Raw genomic sequence first — 22,668 nt, forward strand, 5'->3', positions numbered from 1 at the left:
GTGGCCAAAAGACTGAAATTTAGTGTGCACCTCTAGTGATAGGTCTTTTGGAGAAGGTAGAGGTGATCCACTCCCCTCCAATTTCTTGCATTCTATTTGTGAGCCAGTTTGTTAGCCAAAGAGTTACATAAAAGTTTACATATAACTTGAATGTTTTATTGATGATATCTGAATTTGATATTATGTCAAATGCCTTTGTGATCTCTAGATATGTGATGTGTTCTATTATGCCCTCATCAATTTTATTGGCAACCTTCATAAAGAAATCAATCAGGTTAAGTAGAAACTGGGATCTCTCCTTGATGAATTTGAACTGGTTTGGGTCAGTAGCTTGCAGGTTACTTATGTCCTTATTCATTAATATCCATTTCATAGCCTTAAAGATGAGACTGGTCAGGGTCACAAGTCTATAATTATTCAGTTCAGTTGCTGCTCCATCCTTGTGCAAGAGGATGACTGTTACTGTTCTCTAATTATCTTTGATGAAACCAGTTTGAAGTCTGATATTAAATAGCCTCTGTAGGGAGTCTGATGAGTCCTGTGTGGGCTTGAAAAGTAGGCAGCCCAGTGTGTTATCCAGCCCCATGAAAATAGCATCTTTGGCCTTGGATAGTGTCTTGAGGACTTGTTCTTTGGAGATTTGAGGGGTGAGGTGTAGATGTGGGCATGTGATTTCAGAATATAGGAGAATGGGATGCTGAAGTTTAAGTTAAATTTCTCTAATAGAATTTTGGCTATATCTTCTGGATCCAAGTACATTATATAATTTATTATTAGCCGTGTTAATCACTGTGCATTGTTTCTGAGGTTTCCAACATAGTTAAAGAAGGCTTTGTGTTTATCCTTTGCCTTTGTAGCTATTTTTATCTCACTTTTGAATTTGGTTGACTTGGTCAAAGTTCCATGTTAAGTTTGGCAAGAACATTTTTATCACCTTGAGAATTGAAATTTATTTTTGCATGCGATTATATTTTTCTTTTATTATAGACCCTATTTATACTTGGTTTCCACCACATAATTTTTTTCCCTTAAATTTGGCATTTTATTTAGTTGGGGGGGTGAATGCATTTATGCAGCTCTCTTCATCTTGGCCCTAAAGGATTCCACATAAACAATAGGGTCATCATGTTTGGAAGAGGATTTTGAATTTAGTCAAGTCATGACTCAGTTTTTAGATGATTAGCCTTTGCATAATCTCCGAATACCAAGGTACAGGGTAATGCTTGTGGCTTCAATCTTATGGTGAATGTGACTAATTTATGGTCTGATTTTGCCAGGGAGAAAGTGACAGTTGGTGAGGAACTAAGTGGCTCCATAGTGCTGTAGACTAAGAACAGGATTGCATTGTCCCTTGTTGTGATGAACTTCCAAAATTTTGGGGAATGCATGTTTAAGGTAGTGTAAGTCTTCCAGTTAATGGAGAGGTAGTTAAAGTCTCTTAGGCGAATGGTGTTAGGCTTAATGTATAGGAACTCCATACTAGTTAGTTAGGAAGTATGGGGTGAGAGAGACATAAAGAGGGTCCAATAATTAGCTATTATATAATAAAGGGTTTTGTTAATCTTAAGTTGGATGTGGAGGAGTTCCAAGATATTATTTTTTATAAAGAGTTTGGAGGTCAATTGTTTTCTGCAGAATATGGAGACACTGCTATTGTTAGTCCACCAATAAAATAAAATAAAACATCTTGACTTGTAAGTAATTAACCAAACCAGCTCCAGGACAACCTAGTACTTTATTGGACCGAACACTCAAAGCAACAAAAGACTAAATTGTTTTTATCGTTTTTTGTCTATTGTTGCTTCGAGTGTTCGGTCCAATAAAGCACTAGGTTGTCCTGGAGCTGGTTTGGTTTATTACTTACAAGTCAAGACTGCTATTGTTAGTGCCTTCATCTAGTGCAGTGAGCTTGAGCATGTGTTAGACATTGAAGCCCTGCAATGATGGAGTGCTGTCATTGGTCTTGAACCAGGTCTTTGTAACAATGCATATATCAATGCTTTCTAGAGTGAGTAATGTGTTATAATGCACAATATAGATATTTGGTAGCAATACACTTTTATATTCCATAATATGTCTGTGCATTTTGTGAATACATGCATTATAAACTGAATCTTTCTCATTCTATTATTGCATGTTTTAAGGTAGAATAGATTACTGGTAAGTATATGAAGACAAAACTGATGGTTTGGAATTTTAATGGAGCCATACCTGTCAAATGACCAGAATTTCATAGAATGTCCAGATTTTTGCCTCATATTTTTAGTCTGTTCCTCACAAAATGTGTGTTTTCTGCTGAGGACTGAAGTCATTAACTAATGACACACATTTGACTTGTAGACTTTATATTATTCAGAAAATGCATGCTGACACAAATATTAAGAGCAATATTTAAATTTTGTTCCTATTTTTTTATGTTTGTCTCCCCATTATTTTAATCTTTGTCCAGATTTCTTGCATTACGAAATTGACAGGCATGAGTAGACCTGATTACACTCTGCAAAGGGCGAAAGTCAAAGATATGTCAGGCTAATGGGAACAAATTGATTAAGTAAACAAGGTATGGGAATTGGCCAAGGATGGAGAATTCAGAGCTGTGGACAAGACTGTGTGAAAGAGGCAAAAAAGGCCAAAAGAAGATAAGGCAGATATGGCTGCATAAGAATATAAGGCTAGCAATATGGACTTTAGTAGGTGGAAAGGATGCCGTGAAGAAGTACAGGAGGCACAGAGTAGAAAGACTAGCATAAGGGGAACACAATCTCAAAATCATCAAAGGCAAAGACTGAAAGCAAATAAGCAAAAGGAATCAATAAGTAAACAAGGGCTTTTAGGTGTATAGAATTAAAGAGGATAGCAGCAACAGACCTGATAAGGCTAAGCAAAGATGGAAGGAAGATCACTGATGAATGAATAAAAGGAATGAGGGAGGGTACCATACTTGAAAAGGGATATGGATTTCAGAGTATGTAGAGGACAGACAGCCAATAGTAGAGAGGGAGAAAGTAAATGACTGTCTGTAGACATGATTAAGAACAAAAACCTGATGTTGTACTGTTCAGAGTCCTTAAGAATCTGACCATTGTTCAGGCAGACCCTGTGATAGAACTCATCAATAGATCTTTAGTTAGTGCAGAAGTGACACAAGAGATTATAGGATAGCAGCTGCAGTACTCTTGTTCAATGATGGAGGAACAGTAAAAAAGAAATCTGAGGAACTATAGACTGTTAACCCAAGAACAATGCATAGAATAATAAGTCCACAGTAGTAGAAACGCTTGATTTATTATACAAGATCAAAGCTTTCAGGAAACATCCTTCCTCAGTTATCATTTCCTGAAAGCTTTTATCTCAAGTGTTTCTACTACTGCGGACTTATTATTCTATGAATTTAGTAACAGTGTTCTTGGTGGTTTACTGCAGCTAACTCGTCTACATTGTATTTGCTGAAATCCAAGAACAATATCATGAACAATCATGGAGAAAATTCCGAGGGGAAAGCTGGCAGCATTTCCAGAAAATGGCAGTTACAATGATAGCCACCAGCATGAGTCTGTGGCCAGAAGAAACAATCATTCGGATATGAATGAGTATTACAGCTGGGATAGCTAACAATGAAAGGGGAGTATTAGTAATCACAGTATACCTGCAGTTCAACAAGGCTTTTACCTGGTCCGTGGGTGGGTGGTGAAAGTAAAACTGGAGAGGTTGGTGTAAATCTAAGACTGAGGAAGTGGTTTACTCTATTGTGAAATGGAGAGACACAAAATGCTGTAATGAGGGAGCTGATGTCAGTAGTTAGGAAAGTGATCAACGTTAAACCACAGTTGTTTGCTCTCGGTCCTGTACGTATCACTGCATTTGTGTGAGACACGTCTGAGGGAAAGAAAACAGGATCACCCTCTCTGGTGACAACACAAAAATAGGTGCAGCAGTGCATTAATGGGTATGATTTGGCAAATTTGGCCATTTAGGTAGGAGGCTTGCAGCTGAGGATGAGCTCAAACAATGACAAAGTAATTGCTTAAACTATCAGCTAGTGGTTTAGTAGCTGGTAAAAATGGTGTGGGAAAGGATGTGAGGTGTTGACCATACCTGCAGCAGACCACCACGGGGAGAGAGATACTAAGAAAGCTTTGTAAAGTGGAAATTGGATCTACTAAGTTAGGACTTTGTTGTAGTCTGAGATCCTGGTAAAATGTATGCAGCTACTTCATAACATGTATGATTCTCCTACAGCCTATGTGAAGGTGAATGCTGACCTCTCAGAGAAGTTCTTTCTTTAGACAGGAGATAGATCGGGGCGTCTGGTATCCCCTCTCCTGTTTGCAAAACAAACTGAACATCTGGCAGCAGCCATGATGACTTCAGGTTGAAGGGCTACTGGCTAGTGGAGACTTTTTACAGATGACCGTCTAGTTTACCTTATAGACTCAGATGAAGATTTGATTCATTGGTTTCAGTTGTTGGAAAGGTTTGTCAGTCTTTATGGTCACAAGATTAACATTTGTAAAACTTAAGACTTAGTCAGGAAATTCAGTATATCAGAAAGAGATTAAGAGTGAACTTCTCATCTTTGTTGGAATATACAACTTTTTTGCACTTAAGGGTTCTGTTAGACTCTTCAGCCCAAGACATGTTCTGGGGTATATATGAAATGGCATTAAGTACATGCCATACTTCATTCAGTAGGTGGGAAATGGTCCCACTGGAGTTTGGCTAGCATGTTTCTGTTTTACAAATGTTTATACTGCCTAGGTATTATATGTATATATATATATATATATATATATATATATATATATATATATATATATATATATATATGTGTGTGTGTGTGTGTGTGTGTATGTGTGTGTGTATTCAGCTCTTCCAATTGACATCAGTCTCAATTATTTAATAAGATAATGAGATTAGGTCAATCATTTCTAGTACCAGGATCAGAGTAGCCTGGGCAAAGGTAATCCAGTCAAGGGTTACTAAGGGAATTATTCAAATAATTATACAAATTTGGGCTTTATTGGAGAGCAGCACAGTCTTGACTGACTACTCTGGGATATGTTGTTTCTTAGAAACTACTAGTCTACAGCTTTTATATATTTAATGGGATCTCTATCAATGCCTTGTTCTGGAAGAAGGAGCACGGCAGTATGGATGTCAGTTTAGAAGGAATTTTGGAAACCATACATAGGCCATTACAAACATCAGGAGTAAATCAGTGAAAGCACCCAATGAGTATCATTTGAAAAAGGAGGTTGAGTATCATCATTTACTGCATTCGGTTGTAGAACAGCCAAACCTGCTGTAATGGTGTAATTTCCGTAAAGGTCCTGAGATAACTTTTTGGCAACAGGCTTAAAATCATTTACAATGTTGACAATGAGACTATTTAGTATTTAGAGATTTATCAAATTTTATTGATGAAGACTAAGGATCCAATACAGCGAAATTATTTTTCACTTCAGTGGTTTCTCTGCAAGATTCTCATCTGAAACAATAAAATCCTAAATGCACTGTTAGCAATATTTATGCACATACATAGTTAATATTTTCTAACATTAAGAGCAATAACCACTTGGTCTAAGGTTTCAGGGACTTCTATATCAACTCAGGAGTGGAGAATGGAATATAAGACTCATATGTTAGCAAACAATGAAGAAAATTTCCTATATTTGTCTTGAGGTACCATAGTATGTATGTTTACACTGTGGGGAAGCTGAGTGTGATGTACCCAGGAGTGCCAACTATTTGATGGGGATGTGAAGACGGTGACTTTGATATAGAGATGCAATATATTTTTGCACTGTCCTACACAAGGCAAGTTCAGGCATTGGTTATAAAATTTGTTAAACAGATTTTGGCCCAGCAGAATAGTCTTCTAGTCCTTGATACCTTATCCAGGTATTTTCCATTGGCTAAGTTTAATTTTCTATTATGTCACAAAAGCAATAACAAGATAATGGAAAACTACTGGTTCCATTAAAACAGAAGATCTGAATGTGTTTTACAGGATATTGCTAGAAGGTAATGCTGGAGCTTACTGATTTATCTAGATATAGCTATACAAGTAAATGGCCATACTGGACTCAGTCGTACAATGACTCCTACACAGAGTAGCAGAATGGATTGAGCTCTTTCTTTAAGATAAAATAATTAAGCTAAGATTATAATGATATATGCTTATGCATTTTAGAGCATTGCTACTAATGCTGAAGTGTCTTAATATTTCTTTAAACTGTATGACTTAATGTGGAGACAAAATCTTCTTCTTCTTTATTTGTTGCTGTTCAAATAAAATGGAATATTTATAAAAAGTAAAAAGCATGTTACAAGAATACAAACATCTTAGTGTCTTGGCAAAAAAAGCCATATAAGATAATGTTATAAGAACAGACACTGGTAGCACCTCAGTCAGAAAAAACCTTCTGAAGGTTTGTTTTGATCAAACTAGGAGGTATTTTTTCTTAAAACATGCTTTATGAGTTTATTGGATTGCTTTTAATCTAACTATTTCTCTGATTATTCCTTCTTCAACTTAGTAAATATGCCTTGTACAATGTGTAGACTTTTTGACGCCAAGACACTTTGTCATCTTTTACACCAGCGGTATAATGTACTTACGAAACAGATAATTCGCATCTGCATTTTTCAAGCTGGCTACAATTATCTGTTTGAAAGATTTATGCAAATATTTGGAAAGTCTTTAAAAGTTATGAGCCCCAGTGGTAACAACTATGACCAGAATATATATATATATATATATATATATATATATATATATATATATATATATATATATATATATATATATATATATATATATATATATATATATATATATATATATATATATATATATATATATATATATATATATATATATATATATATATATATTATTTTTACCATAATACCATACATGCAGTCATGCATTTCAAACCAGCAATGTTATTTTTAAACATAAAATTTACATTCTAGACTGGATCAAATGAAGCCAGTTATTGGTAGTTTCAACATATGAAAGTCAGATCACTGATAGCCTTTATAATGGATTAGCAGGTGCTGACCATGTAGTACAGAATGGATGAATACTGGCAAGGTGAGGCAAGGTACACAGAGAAGACATACAGAACAATTAAGGCAAGTTGTCTAGAAACAATGACAAGAAAACTAAGCATTAAAGAAACACACAATAAGCAAAGGGAGAACACAGAACAGACTTGTACATATGAACTATACTGCATGGTTGAAAGACTAGCCAAGAACAGAAGTACTTCATGAGGCATGCTCGATCAGATGTTTAGGTAAATAATGATAAGACACCAGTATGAACTGGGAATTCGGATAAATGAAGAGTTTCACGTTCCAGAAAGGATGATGACACAGAATTATCAACCGGGAAGACTGAAAGGCTAAGACCAAGCTTTGACAAGAGGCATGGTATTGCATCCTCATGGGATGATAACTGGCATATCGTTTCAGAAAGAAAAGAGACACAGAGTGAGATTCTACCCTCAGCTAATGAGGTTACACTTTCCAGAAGTGGACTTTAAAAAGGGGGAGAGGTAAGATTTTGATGGCTTACTTTTGAAAGTTTGACTCTTGATAATGCAACTCCGAAAACTACAAAATGTAAGTGTACTTTAATACCAGCAACAGTACAAAACTACAAAATGTAAGTGTACTTTATTACAAGCAACAGTACACTTTGATGGTCTCTGTTGCACATTGAAAGCATTTTTTTTGCAGGGGCGAGCTCCACCTCACCCCCCAACCATGAGTATTCAGCAAAACAGCAATTATGAAGTTAACACATAGCTCCCTAGCACTGTGACACAGTGGGAAGCAATGTAACTTCACAACAGATTATCTGGTTCAAATATCAGAAGGGGTGCCTTGCATTTAGAGTCTGCATGGCCTTACTGCCATCACCTAGGTTTTCTTCAACTGCTCTGGTGTCCTGTCACATCCCAAAAAGTACATGGATTACTGAATCCAAATAGTCCAGAGGTGTGTGTGTGTGTGTGTGTGTGTGTGTGTGTGTGTGTGTGTGTGTGTGTGTGTGTGTGTGTGTGTGTGTGTGTGTGTGTGTGTGTGTGTGTGTGGTGTACATGTGACTATGTGATATGGAAATAAGACCTGAAATATAGTTCCTTTCCTTACTTGCCAATAAACTCTGAGGATAGTGATAGCTGTCCATTTGATCATTTTAGGTGCTTAATCGATTCACAGACATGCATGCTTGTGTATATTTCTCCATAATTGCACTCAAATTATCACCGTTATGGTTCTTGTTTTAGTAAATAGGCTCTGGTGAAAAAGATTGCAATTCAGTAGAATACAATGTAAGAAGGAGACTTTATTGATGACAAGAAATGGACTTAAATGCTTTTTTAAATACAGTCATACAACAAAAAAGAAGCCAGCACCTAGGATGAATGAAGAGAAATTTATTGGAACTAGACCGGTTTCAGCACATAGCTTTCATCAGTAGTAATTTTACTACTGATGAAAGCTATGTGCTGAAACCGGTCTAGTTCCAATAAATTTCTCTTCATTCGTCCTAGGTGCTGGCTTCTTTTTTGTTGTATACATGTTTGTTTGCCTTGCACCTGTCGTACTGGCTAGCTCTGATCTGCCTACATTAAATACAGTCATGTCAACTGCAGCTATGTGATGCATGTAACTAAAAGTAAGTTGAAACATTTATCATTAAGTAACTAACTTTGGTTTTATATATATATATATATATATATATATATATATATATATATATATATATATATATATATATATATATAAACATTGCAAAAATGAAAACTTAACAATGCTTCTGAAAGCACTACAAGAAAGTGAGCATTGCCATAGTTCCTTCAAGGGGGAGCAAGTCCATTTAGTTCTCCATTTTCAAAGTCACTGGGTTGTTGTCAATGGTCTCAATTTGATGAGTAGCTGACTCAAAGAAGTGTGACTTACAAACTATGTATCTATATCTATCTATATAAAAAACAATATATATATATATATATATATATATATATGTGTGTGTGTGTGTGTGTGTGTGTGTGTGTGTGTGTGTGTGTGTGTGTGTGTGTGTGTACTATTCTACATCGAACCAAGATTAGATTGGCTTCTGTAATAATGTCAAAAAACAGGACATTGACACTGCTCACTCAATATAGGATTAACAGTTGAGTACCAAAAACCAAATGCAAGTGTTTTTCTGGGGGGGCAATCCCCCTTTTGCCCACCCACCTGCCATTCCCCAGGCAAAGGGAATACTGCCATGCCCAGAGACTGTCAGTCTTGTGCACGTGCCAGTCATCTGTTTCATTAAAGCAAATGCTGACAACCAAACTGATATCAATCTAGTGAATGCGCAACATAAGGTAAACCACCCTCCCAACCATTCACTTAATGTCAGCCCAATAACATCAAAACATGAATGCTGACACCCATCTCTACTCCTCACAACATGCTATATTAAAACAAAGTGATTTTCCGGGTGGAAAGGCCCCCACACTCCCTTCAAATTATATATATTAACTGCACAATGCTAAATCTCCAGGAAAAGTAAAAAATAAATGTGACATGAAAAATATCATTTACATGGTTAAGTGTCAACTTTGTGAAGCTTATTATGTCAGAAAGACGAATTGTAAACTTAAACACCATATAGGAGATCATCTATCTGAGATAATTAGGCATGTATCAACTAATGCTTTGTACAGACATATTACAGAAACTAATGTATCACATAATTTTACATTTCTAATTTTACAAGTAATCCCTGATTGTATAAGAAGGGGTGATTTGATTAATAATACAAAGAAATAAGAGACAAAATGGATAATTACATTTAAGGCACATATGGCTCCAGGTTTGAATGGAGCTATTAGTGTTAAACCTGTTTTAAAAGAACTTCAGAAAAAGGTTAGTTAATGTTCTGTAACCTTAAGAATTTAATTGAGATATGTTATGTGATACTAATTTATTTTGATCATGCGTTTTAATTATGTATTTAAATGCAATTTATACTGAATGTTTTATGTCTGAAGAAACCTAAGAGCGAAAGTTTTTACTCGTGTCTGTAATAAAATTCATCTTGAACATCTTGATTCTGGGAAATTTCATTTTCATTTTGTACCATTTTTTTATCTCGTCAGATTTATTGCCTAAGCAGGATTCTTAGAAGTTGCTCCCCAGGTAAGGTACATATTCCACTTCCTAGTGGAAAAAAAAAAAAAAAAAAAATATATATATATATATATATATATATATATATATATATATATATATATATATATGGGTCTACTTCACTTCACCAACACGCCACAAAGCCGACACCCAAAACACCGAGACCAAAAGACCGATGACGCAGATGATCGACAAGGTGAAATCCTGACAGCCGAAACACCGACATGGGCAACGTGTGAGCGTGACTCGGTAAGTGTGCGATAGTGAGGGATTTAGTGTTAGGGAGCGGACAGGTAAGTGTGCGATAGTGAGGGATTTAGGGTTAGGGTGCGGGAAAGGTGAGTGTGCAGTAGTGTCGGACTTAGGGTTAGGGTGCGGGTAAGGTAAGTGTGTGATAGTGATAGACTGTAGTTTTAGGGGCGTGTTAAGTGAGTTAGGGTTAGGGTGTGGATAGGGTAAGTGTGCGGTAGGGTTGGACCTTAGGGTTAGGGTTTGGGTTAAGGTTAGTGCATATATAGTTGTATGTAATGTGTAGTTTGCGTTTTGTGTGTCGATGTTTTGGGTGTCGGTGTTATGGTGTTCGGTTTTGTGAGTTGTTGGTATTGTGTGTTTTCGTTCTTTTGGTCTCGGTTTTTTGGGTGTCGGCTTTGTGGCGTGTCAGTGAAGTGAAGTAGACCCATATATATATATATATATATATATATATATATATATATATATATATATATATATATATATATATATATATATATATATAGACACATGCACACACAAACATATATATATATATATATTATATATAAAATATAAATTTTATATATATATATATATATATATATATATGTGTGTGTGTGTGTGTGTGTGTGTGTGTGTGTGTGTGTACACAAACATACAAGCACAAATATCTATATATATATATATATATATATATATATATATATATATATATGTGTACATGTTGATTTACGTGTATGTATATGTTTACATGTAAGGGGTGGGGTGGGGGTGTAGCCCCCCACATATTGTAAATATTTTAAAGCATATAGATGGATACTTACAAGTGTAATGAAAGAATTCTTCCAGAAAACGACATATAACCAATTTATCCCCCCTTACTTTATATACTAACTCCAGGACTGCACAACAGTGGGGAATAGGCCATATATACCTTTCAACGAAATGAGTTTCAGTGAAATGGGTTTTCAGTGAAGTGAGCTTTCAGTGAATTGGATTTTCAGTGAAGTGAGCTTTCAGTGAATATGTGTCAATGAATTAAGCTTCAATAAAATGAGTTTTCAATGAAATGATATAGACCCTACATATACATATACATATATTATATATATGTATTTGCTTGTAGATATGCATGTGTATATGCACATGTGCCAGCATATTTGTGTGTGTGTGTGTGTGTGTGTGTGTGTGTGTGTGTGTGTGTGTGTGTGTGTGTGTGTGTGTGTGTGTGTGTGTGTGTGTGTCTGTGTGTGTGTGTGTGTGTGTGTGTGTGTGTGTGTGTGTGTGTATTGTTCTCTCTTCATAGGTAAAAATGCAAAGGGGAAGGGAGGAGGTGCAGTATAGAACAATATAGTTTTACTAGCTAGTAGACCACTCATGAGGCAGATGTCTGTGTGTGAATAAAGACACATTGCATAGTAGTTAACATTTTATGTTTATGTATTACTGGCTTGCTGTGAATGTACACTTCTTGTAAACACACAACAAAAACATTGTTAGACTTAAAAGATGACAGAAAGATAGAAGATTCAGGACCCTGGGACAGTAGCATGGTGTGTCACTGCACATAGAGAATGACTACTGTAAACAGCAGACTTCCTGAAGAAACTCTGATTTTGAAATGATGAGGAAAAGTAGAGATACTGTCATTAAACATAAGGCAATGTAACAATGAGGGTGGGTTTATACAAGGATTCCCAGTCATTCAACAAGTGGGAGAATGAAAAGATTATGTGACCAAGTGTTACATGTGCACACAATCTATGTTTACGCATTCAGTAGTAATAAGGAAGCAGTCTTTTGGTAGAAGAGGTTACTTGTAAAAAGAAATCTGCTGAAATGCTCCAAAAAGGCAGTACGAGTGATATTAGCATTTCTTCAGTATGCAGAATATGATATTTATAGTAGGTGTGTTGGTATACTTTGAAGGTGTTTGATGGTTACTACATTTATTGACTTCATACACAATTTTATTTAATTGATGATTTCTTCCTGGCTTCTGAGCCATGTGATCAACTATATCAGATTTATTTTGTTGTGTTTGTCATTTTCATTTGACTTTGTAGTATTACTTAAGTCACAAGAATACATTCGGTGTTCATAATTAAGTTGTCAGATATAAAGAACTTCATTATGTGTATTTGTAGTCTTTTAGATGGAACTGAATAATTTCATAAGAACCAAGTAAATCCAATCAACAGTAAAATGGATGCCTTTTCTATGCTGATATGAAGCAGGTGCATCCATCATCTTACTGAAATGAAGTAAGTAAATGTTTAATTATCTAATCTGAAGCACTAACAGGACTGTTAAGTATGGATGTAATGTAAGTGTGTGTGTGTGTGTGTGTGTGTGTGTGTGTGTGTGTGTGTGTGTGTGTGTGTGTGTGTGTGTGTATCTCAGAAGTAATAGTTGTAGTACAGATACACTTTTAAAAGCTTCAGAGAAGATTTCACAATTCTCTGCTGACAGCAGCTGGCTTGAAGCACTGCACTGTTCTTTAATGAGGTCAAAAAGAAGAACCATTTTCATGAGTGGAGGCCAGGCTGCAGAACAGCTTACGAGACAGACATTTGCAGATTGCAGATTCAGCAACAGATGACATTTGTCCTTTTAATATTTAGGAACTCATACATGTGACATCTGGGAATGACTTTAAGGCACTCTTTAAAATGCCTACGGAGTATCACTGACTTTAGTCATTGCTAGATGACAGCAGCCTGTAGGCTAATAATGGCAATTTGAGTTATAGCTGATGTTGTGTCAGACGCAGCTCAGAAAGTGTAAATGATCAGGACTTTTCTCAAAGATTATTCTGAGTGCTCTGATTTTTTTTTCTGCACATTCTAGTTTTATCATTTGTAATCATATTTCAGAGTCAGAGATTTGCATAATTATCATTTAAATAATGCTTACTACTTTCAGTGGTAAACTTATCAAACTAAATGGTTCTGTTCTACTTTGCCAGTTATTCTAGGCCATGGAATTTTTCATGCGTTGTTGTCCAGGATAGCCCTAGTAGACCTATGGCCTCTTTTAGGTGATATTCATTTTGACTATGGAAATTTTGACCAGACAGCAAGGAAAATTCCCCTACTTTTATGTAAAGGAGTTAGTCTATGATATGCACCTTAATTGTTACATATTTCATATGGTTAGCCTTCACTTTAATTCTTCACCCTTTACTCTTTCCCTTCATCTTTCAAATATATTTTCCCATCATTTTGCTTCCTTTTTCTTTCTCTTTGTTTATCTTGTTTTAATTACTTTAATATTAGAATGCATTTTCTTCTGGTGGTTAATATACTGTGCTGTATGCTTGCAATAAACATCTTTGAATTTGCTCAGCAACTAAAAACCATGGAAGTAAAATTTGTTTGCTTTGAATCCTTATCCCACATTCCTCTCCTCCACAGACTTGCATTTATCCATTGTCTCACATGTTTCTGCCACCACATCCATACTTATGCATGCCCATCACCATAACATAAATGCATAACAAATTATTCTACTACTTTTGTTGGCTACCCAATGTAGTGGTGTTCCTCTACCTTACTCCTTCTAGCTTCACTCCCAGGCTTTGTCTATGTTGGAGTGTCATTACTGAAAAATATACAAAGGAATATTTTCATGGGTGACAGTGCTATGCCAATACAGTTTATGCACCCTAATATAAAGGGCAGCCCTAAGGTACCCATAAACATGACCCATACCTATAAGTGAGAACAGCCAAATGGATAGTAATCACTTTTACTGGAGCTATGTATATATCAAGAATCAGCAAGTCATGAAAGTCGGACCTCACAAACTTTTGGGAACCTCTTAAAATTAGCCACAGATTATCTGAGGACATCAAAGAAAACTTCAAAAGTATCACAAGGATATAGTACATTAAATTCTAGACATAGCTAGGCCAGCTATTTCTGCTTGTACCTTCAGCAAAGGCCCCTAATGTACCTTTCTGACTTATTGTTTCACTGTACGGATACTCCAGCATTTCATTTCAGTGCTATTAAACACAAAGCAGATAAAATACTACAACGAATTTATACTCTAAAACCTCTCAGTTCCACATTCCAGAACATAAATTCCTAAAATCAGCTAGCTCCCATTTTAGTAGATGAATTCCCCATATTTTTAATCTTGCAATGACCTCAGGTATAATTTTTTGTAAAAAAAAAAACATGCTGTATTCACACCCTTAGCTACAGTAAATTTCCACTCCATTACCCCAAATCAACAGCCCATCACAAGCTTTTATACCCTGAGTACATTTTTGAAAAATACTCTATAAACAGCAATTGCCTAAAACTTTTCTGATTTAGGCTATGTTGCAGCATAGTAACTGCTATAAACATTGGCACTGACCAAGTCCTCTGTTTTGGAAAAGGACACTACTCAAGTGATTTTGTCATCAGTCTGAAGAAAGCATTCAAAGCTGTGCATTATGATGACTTCTAGTAAAATGGAATGGAACATGGAGTTAGTTCACAACTACCTTTTTAAAAGAGCTTCACTTATGCTCAAGGGAGCAGTTAGTCTTACGCAGAACATTCTAAGTGTAAATGCCACACTGTTGTTCTTTTCAAACCATGTTAAGTTGTCTCTCATCTGACCTTCCTGCTTCGAATTGTACAATGTACAGAGATGACATACTCCTCAGATCTACCACTGCACATCATGACTTGGGAAGCTGTCCTAGGTTGATTTCCAGCTCATTTGGAATTGGATGAAGAATAAAAGGCTGTCTATAAACAACACTATAACTGCAGTTGTAATGTTTAGTAGTATCCATAAACTGGCAAAACATCATTAATATCTCAGTTAGGAGCCTATAAGCTTAAGTCATCTAACACGTTCAAAGGCAAAACTACTTTGTGATGATATGGCCTACATTGTGACATCCATTATCATGCAGAAGTAATCACCCATGCTTGTGTCTTCAAAGCTGAATGCACCTTAGAGGCTTACTAGTCTCGTGACTTATGAAGGTGATACACCTATTAGCGGAAATGTGTTTATCCATGAACTGGAGTTATGTGCCACTCAATAATACAATCAGTTCCTTGGAAAATACAAGTAAATCTTCAAGTCGTGGTTAAAAACATTTACAGACTCATCACCCAATCTCAAAATAATGTGCTATGAACAACACACAGAGTCAAGCAATTTCAATATTAATTAATGTGCCAGTAAATCCCAAAATACTGTGCTATGAACAACAGACAAGTGCCAAGCAATTTCAAAATTAATTAATGTGCCAGTTGTTACACATAATTTGTTGTCTGGCCTAGCATCCAACTTGAGCATTAGAATTACAACCTACTTCATGAGAACAAGCAATCTGGATACTTATTCTCAAATAAGTTCAACTTTTGACCTTCTAATTGGGAACAGGACATTCTCAAAATGGCCCCAGGTGCCAGGAAACACTTACCTAATGACATAAGAAGTTGCAGCATGAATTCCAATTTACAGTAAAATGTCAGATGTCCTGAAGGACTCAAGAAGTGCTTGCTCTTCCATTGAATATTTAAACACAATTTGGCTTATTAACTCCATGGATTAAATCCTTTCAGATGTACAACAACTTGACCAGGCTGCTTGATAATGTTAATATTGTGATAATAATGATACTGATGTGGTACCCAGTGAGCTCTTTTGCCACAGTGAACAACCTTCATACTGAAACTAATGTCAGATGTATTTAAAATATTATTTGCCATCTGTATAAAAACATTTCATGTATGTCTGTTAGCTGGAACCCAGGTCATTTGTGAAATGGGCCAATGGACCAGTCCTCCTACCCGGTTAAAAAAGAGCGGCATTTGAGATATCTGTGACTGTATTCATTATGAATTAGATCTTTGGTGTATAGGCCTAGGGAAGTCAAGAAAATTAGTCATAGAAAATATTATATAAAAAGCACAGTTAAAGTTCTGGCCTGCTGTTATTTCATTTAATTTTTGGATGTCATGTGACTGAACACTAAGTTATGGCCTTATGAGCTGTGTTGCACTGGCAACACATTTTATAGGCACATATTAGTACTAGTTTGCAGTATAGCAGCAGCAAAAATTTATCCTCAACTTAAAGGTAGAAAAGGTCAGTTCTACCAGTGTCTAAAAAGGTAGGACTTGGATGGTTCAAAGGGATGGTCTTAGAGGAAAACATCTTAATGTAAGATAAACTTGTGATAAAGTCAAACTAAATATGGGTAATTAAGTATAGTACTTTCAAAGCAAATGACAGTACAGAGAACAGTAAACAAAATAAGCTGAAAACCTTATTTTGATTGAGGAAGAGTTTACTTTTGTTATAGATCTGATGATTGATTTCCAGAGCTATTTCTCTTAAAGACATGTGGTGGGTCTCATAGGTGCTAGGTGATACAGGCGTTCTGGAAAATACATGAGACAGTCTCATCTGAATACAGGTTTAATGAAAGAGCAAGAAGCAGAGTAGTTGTGCAGATGTTTTTTTTTTTTTAATTTTAAAACTGAGGATGACATATGCATTGGTACTGTGCGAGTGCTGTATGAGTTGCTGCCTTTCTGTCGGTATTGGGAAGAAAAAGAAAGATATGCAGAAAAGCTAAATCATACTGTTTAAGTGAAACCAAAATCTCCAAAAAAAAAAGTAAAGGGTAGATTGGTATAATTGTCTGTATATCACCATTGGGAAGGATGATTTATAACTTATAAAACATTTGTCTGAAAGTGAAACAGAGTCATAAGACAAAAGTTATGGAAGTGTGTAATACAATGCCTTTTACAAATATCTGTATAACAATCTGGGAAAGCCATCTTGACTTAGAAAATGCATCCAATGATAGCAGCATGGGACCCACTATATCCCTACAAGTGTAGCCTAGAATACATAAATAGATAAAATTGTTGTTTGTTCTTCTTTCAGCTTTTCCCGGTTAGGGGTCGCCACAGCGGAACTCCGGTCTGCTAATGATTGGCAGTAGATTTTTTACGGGTGCCGAGGTGCCAGCTCGACGCCCAACCTTCAACGAAGGCAGGCCCATTCTATGCATGTCTTTCGAACGCCACTCGACTGCGAGGAGCGCATAAATAGATAAAATGATACCGAGAAAATAAATGAGTGCATGTGTGTGCATATTTACGCGTGTGTGTATGTGTGTGTGTGAAATCCCATGAGAGAAAGAAGACGTTTTAGCATGCCCCCCATGAAGGACACAATGATAAAAACATAATAATGTAATAATTTTGGAGAAAAGCATTGTGTGCATTATAGCATTAACTGTAGGAAGCCACAAATGATTTCTGGAAAGGGCCTAAAATAGACAAAATGTGCCCAACAACTGCAGTAGGCTAGTAATAATGGCAGTTTACTATTCTTTGTAAGAAAAGTAATCAGAGTTTTGAATGTCATATAGATTTAGTGATATGCAAAACAATTTAAAAAAAAATTCTAGTGAGAGTCTAAAGACATCAAGGCACCTCACAAAATATATAAAGCAGAAACACTGTGTGCTTATCAAATTGGTTATAATGTTCTAAGAAAGGTTTTTCAAAAGTTCATATGATGGAAGTAAAGAAACTCCAAAAATATTTCCTCCCATGTGAATACACTGAGTGAAAACGACAGTTAAAATAGATTGCTCCAAAGGAACCAGGGCACATCTGTCATATCAGTTACAATGTTCTGTAAAAGATGTTTGAATGTTCCTGAACAGAATTCAGGCATGTCTCGATTCACACATATGCATGTACACCCCCCCAAAAAAAACTAATAGAACTGTGACTGACAGAAACTTTGAAAAATCGCAGAAGGAATCTGCCATGGTGCTCAGAGAATAAGTCAAATACATAACATTGCAATGCAAGAAGATGTAGAAAAGTAGAAAACATATTTTGCTATGATGATGACAAGGGGAGGGGCATTTGTGACATCTGTGCCTGACATTCTGAATTCCTGTCCAAAGACAGAACAACTAAGTAGTATTAGCTATTTTGAGGAAAAACAAGTATACAGCAAGGTCCTCCACATCCCAAATATGTTCAAGAAAGAGAGGTATTGATCAGTGCAATGCATGAAAGAGAAGGCCATAGTCCTTGTAGCTCAGCTGCAGGAGGCAATAAAATACTGTAGCATGTAAACTATGGAAAGGATACAACACATATGAGGCCAGACAATGTTTAATGGAAGAGAAAGTAGAAATGCTCTAGTGTGTCTACAGGGGTAATCAAGTCGAACCCAAATGCTGCTTCAGGTCACAGAATGAGATTTAGTGATAATAGATATTTCACAGTATGGCATCTGTATCTGCATTATGAAATAGTGAGCACTCACATTGTTTTCAAGCTCTGCAGATGTAAATTATGCATAGAATAAAATGATAGCAGTCTCAGAACTTCTATCATGGGATGGTACAAGACTAGCTGTTATATTTGTTCTGTGGGAAGAGAAGATAATAAGAGTAATCATATGCTAACAACAGAGTGCACACATAACATGCCTAATTTCTGTTGAATCAGTGTTGGACTGGAGGTGCAGCAAATATTACTTGTTAGAGGATGATGTAGAATGTGAGAATTTTGCTCTAATACTGGGACATCCTCAATGTAAAATAAAAATTCATCTATTTCCAGCTTCTTCAAACCTCTAAATTATAGCCCCCCCACCCCCCCACCCCCAAGAAGAACAACTCACAGTCATTGTATCATATAAAATACCATTCATGCACCCAAACATCTGTTGTGGTGATAACAATTACAAGGTTTCTTATAGAGGAAAATCTTATGTCCGTAGCAGCAGTCATGCTGCATTTTAGAAGCTACAAAATGTTGAGGCAGGCAGGCTGGAGGAGCATTGTTTAACCAAGGGCACTTTAGAGGTGCTATCCACCGAGCTGCTGTTGATGTTTTCCTTGAACCAATATCTGGCTTCCAAATTTGATTAAAACCTTAGTAATAAAATATCACATTTGTGCTAGAAATTATTTAAAGAATGTTGCTATCATACAGCTAAGTACATTAAGCCCTCTCTGGCAGGGTTTTTCACTTTCTAATGGTTCAGGGGAAAAAGGCATAAATGACTGCTGAGATACAGACAATGGGCAGATAGTATGATTGTTACTGGCCATTAGATCAACATTCCAAACTTTAGTTTTATTGACCATTGGGTCACCTTTCCAGCCTTGACTCCAGTTTTCATTTTTCCTTTATTATTATCAGTTGAACAAACCTCTTTTGCAGCTTTATTGCAGCTGCATTTAGATTAAGCTAATCAAAGCTCCTGATGAAGCACTATTTTGCATTTCTTGGTATAAAAATCTACAGTCTATGTCACTGGGAAACTTTGCAAAAAGGTATGCAGAATTATTAAGCCATCATTCATTGCAAGCAGGGTTTCTAGTAGTCAGGATAACCACTGTATAAGCTAATTTATGTCTCCAAGACAATCTGCAAAACCTTTGACCGTTCAATAATTGATGACAGCAAGTTCTTGCTACAATGTATACTACAGAAAGGTCTTCCACAGTAGCACATGATCCATGAATTCCCACCAGAGGGAATTCTGTATAATGTCTGAGGAAGAGTATACTGGAACAGGAGTAAGCAATTAATTTGAATGCAGTGCAATATAGTACAGGGAAAGATTGAGTAAACATTACTTCCAATGTGTGCTATCGAATACAGAGAATTACTAATACTCACCTGGTCTCATTAAAATGTTTCCACTCAATTTAAATATCCCATGTCAAGCTGATATCCTCAGTCCCACTTCCATGTCAAAGATGACAGTATGCATATTTCACCTAATATCCTCAAGCAGAATGTATTATAAAACTAATGACTTGCTCTGTACAAGCAACATATTTATAGCAACTACTTGGTTTGACAGTGTAGCCAAGCATCCTGTAATTAATTAGTAATTAATAAATAATAGTAATTAGTAATAATAGGAGAATTTGGGGGGATTCAGTAAAGCCTACATGATTTTTTTCATGTACTCATCACACTGCCATGCGTACACAAGAGCAAACAATTCTAGTTTCAGTAAACATCGCTTATTGGCCCGCAAGCACAAGTAAACAGGGAAACATGCATGCAATGCAAATTTCTGGTTAAACAAGTGAATATTATACAAATGAGGCAGGTGAATCGATCTAACGAGCCAAAAGGCATCAATGTAGAATCCATGTACGTGGTCGTAGTGCATGCAGACATTTTTCTTGTACAGGAGTCTACATGAACAGAAGGGGATGTAAAAGTCCACAAATATGGACATAACTCCCCTGAAAATAGTAGATTACATACATACATGCATACATACATACATACATGTGCAAAACATAAATTGGGGATGTTTATGAGAGTAAGGGAATATTTAAAATTAATAATATTTTTTTTAATAATATTGGCATGTTTGCACTACGCTTCTCATTGTGCAAACATGCTTAACAGAAAAAAAAATTCTAAAAATAACATATATAATGTACTTTAACCAAATGTATTGCAAGACCCTGCATTGGGTCTGTACAATGGTGCATTTCTGCTGTTACCCAGCTTACACTGCTAAGAACTGTGTAGTTTCCAGGCTGTCAGCATAAATATGTATGCAAATGAGGTCCCTTTGTTGAATCATTGAAAGTAGCAACTGTGTCCACATATCCTATTCATGTTGGCTCCTACACGGTTTTGATATTCCCACTGTGTTACTTTTAGGATTTTTCAGTGTTAGATGTGCATGTTTGCTTGGTGCGCTGCATAGCTTAGCAGGTTTGCACAAGTAGACCACCCATGTGACAGTGATGACATAAGCATTTGTCAAGGAAAACTGGATATATTCAATTAATCATACATGTTTGTATAAGCTATGCTGCGCAATGCTGAGCTCAGAGCTGCACTGTTCACTAAAATAGGGACTTTAAATCAGCTCAATTACATCCTAGGTGGTTGAAACGCATCATAATTAGCCAGTCCCACATGGTGGACCTACAGCAGAACTGTGTATACACCCCACCCTACATTCTGATTTTCCATCAGTACTCTGAACCTTTGGACTAGAGACTTGAACATTTTAACTGACATAATGCTAGGGCTGCTCCAGCTTTCCTACATCTGTTTGTGCTACCTGCTGAGGTCAGTGCTGCTGGGATTGCTGACAACAGGCCTAGGCCGAGAAAAAGAAGAGTGCTCAGGCCCAAGGTAACCTTCCAGGAGCTACATGAGCTGGAGATTGTAGAATGCTACAGGGTGGACAGGGACATATTACAAGAATTCACTGAGCTCTACCACCTGCAACTCAGATCCAGAGTTAACAGAGAGGAGCCCATCCCAGTGGAAACTAAGGTATTGGTAGCCCTTTGTATACTAACTACAGGTACCTTTCAAAGACCAAATGGGGACATGATGGGGATGTCACAAGCATCTGCATCCAGGATACTCCATCAATTCCTGGATGCTATGCTCCAACATGCCAGTGAGTACATATTTTTTTCACTTAGAACCCTAGGTGAGGGCCAACAATAGGCAACACTTCTGCCATGTAGCACAATAACCTGAAGTACTGGGTGTCACAGATTGTACTCATGTACACATTAAGGTGCCACCTGGTGAACAGGGTAGAATCTATGTTAACTGCAAGGGATACCACTCCATCAACTGCCAAGTTGTGTGCAATGCCCAGGGCATTATCTTGAATGTGTGTGCTGGAAGCCCTGGCAGTTATCACAACTCCTATATCAGGCACACATCACAGCTGTACCAGATGTTTACTAGGGGTGACATCTCACAGGGCCATTTATTGGGGATGCTGGCTATGCCCTGGAACTGTGGATGATGTCACCCGTCAGAAATGCGCACACACTCACTAAAGAATGCTGTAACATGCACCCATGAAATAATGTACATGCACAAACTAGAAACATAATAGAGCACGTTTTTGGGCTTCTGAAGTCATGGTTCCAGTGCCTCCATATATCTCGTGAAGCCCTGCAGTATACTCCAGCCACATGTGCACAGATATTCACAGTATGTGCTGTTATGCAGTCTGATCTTGTGGAAACAGCTGCAGCAGGATCAGCAAAGGGAACTGATACACAGTCCCCTCCCCCAGTGCCTAGGCCACCACAGCCACGGTCATAGGAGGACTTGGAGGAGAAATCCCCTGCTGATGTCCCTGTATGCAGATTTAGGCATGCTCAGTATGCCCTGGCTTTGGCTAAGAGACAGTGCTTAGCACATTCACTGCCAACCTTGG

Source organism: Protopterus annectens, chromosome 1.part0 (genome assembly GCF_019279795.1).
Source record: "Protopterus annectens isolate FY-2018-M chromosome 1.part0, PAN1.0, whole genome shotgun sequence".
Taxonomy (NCBI): Eukaryota; Metazoa; Chordata; order Ceratodontiformes; family Protopteridae; genus Protopterus; species Protopterus annectens.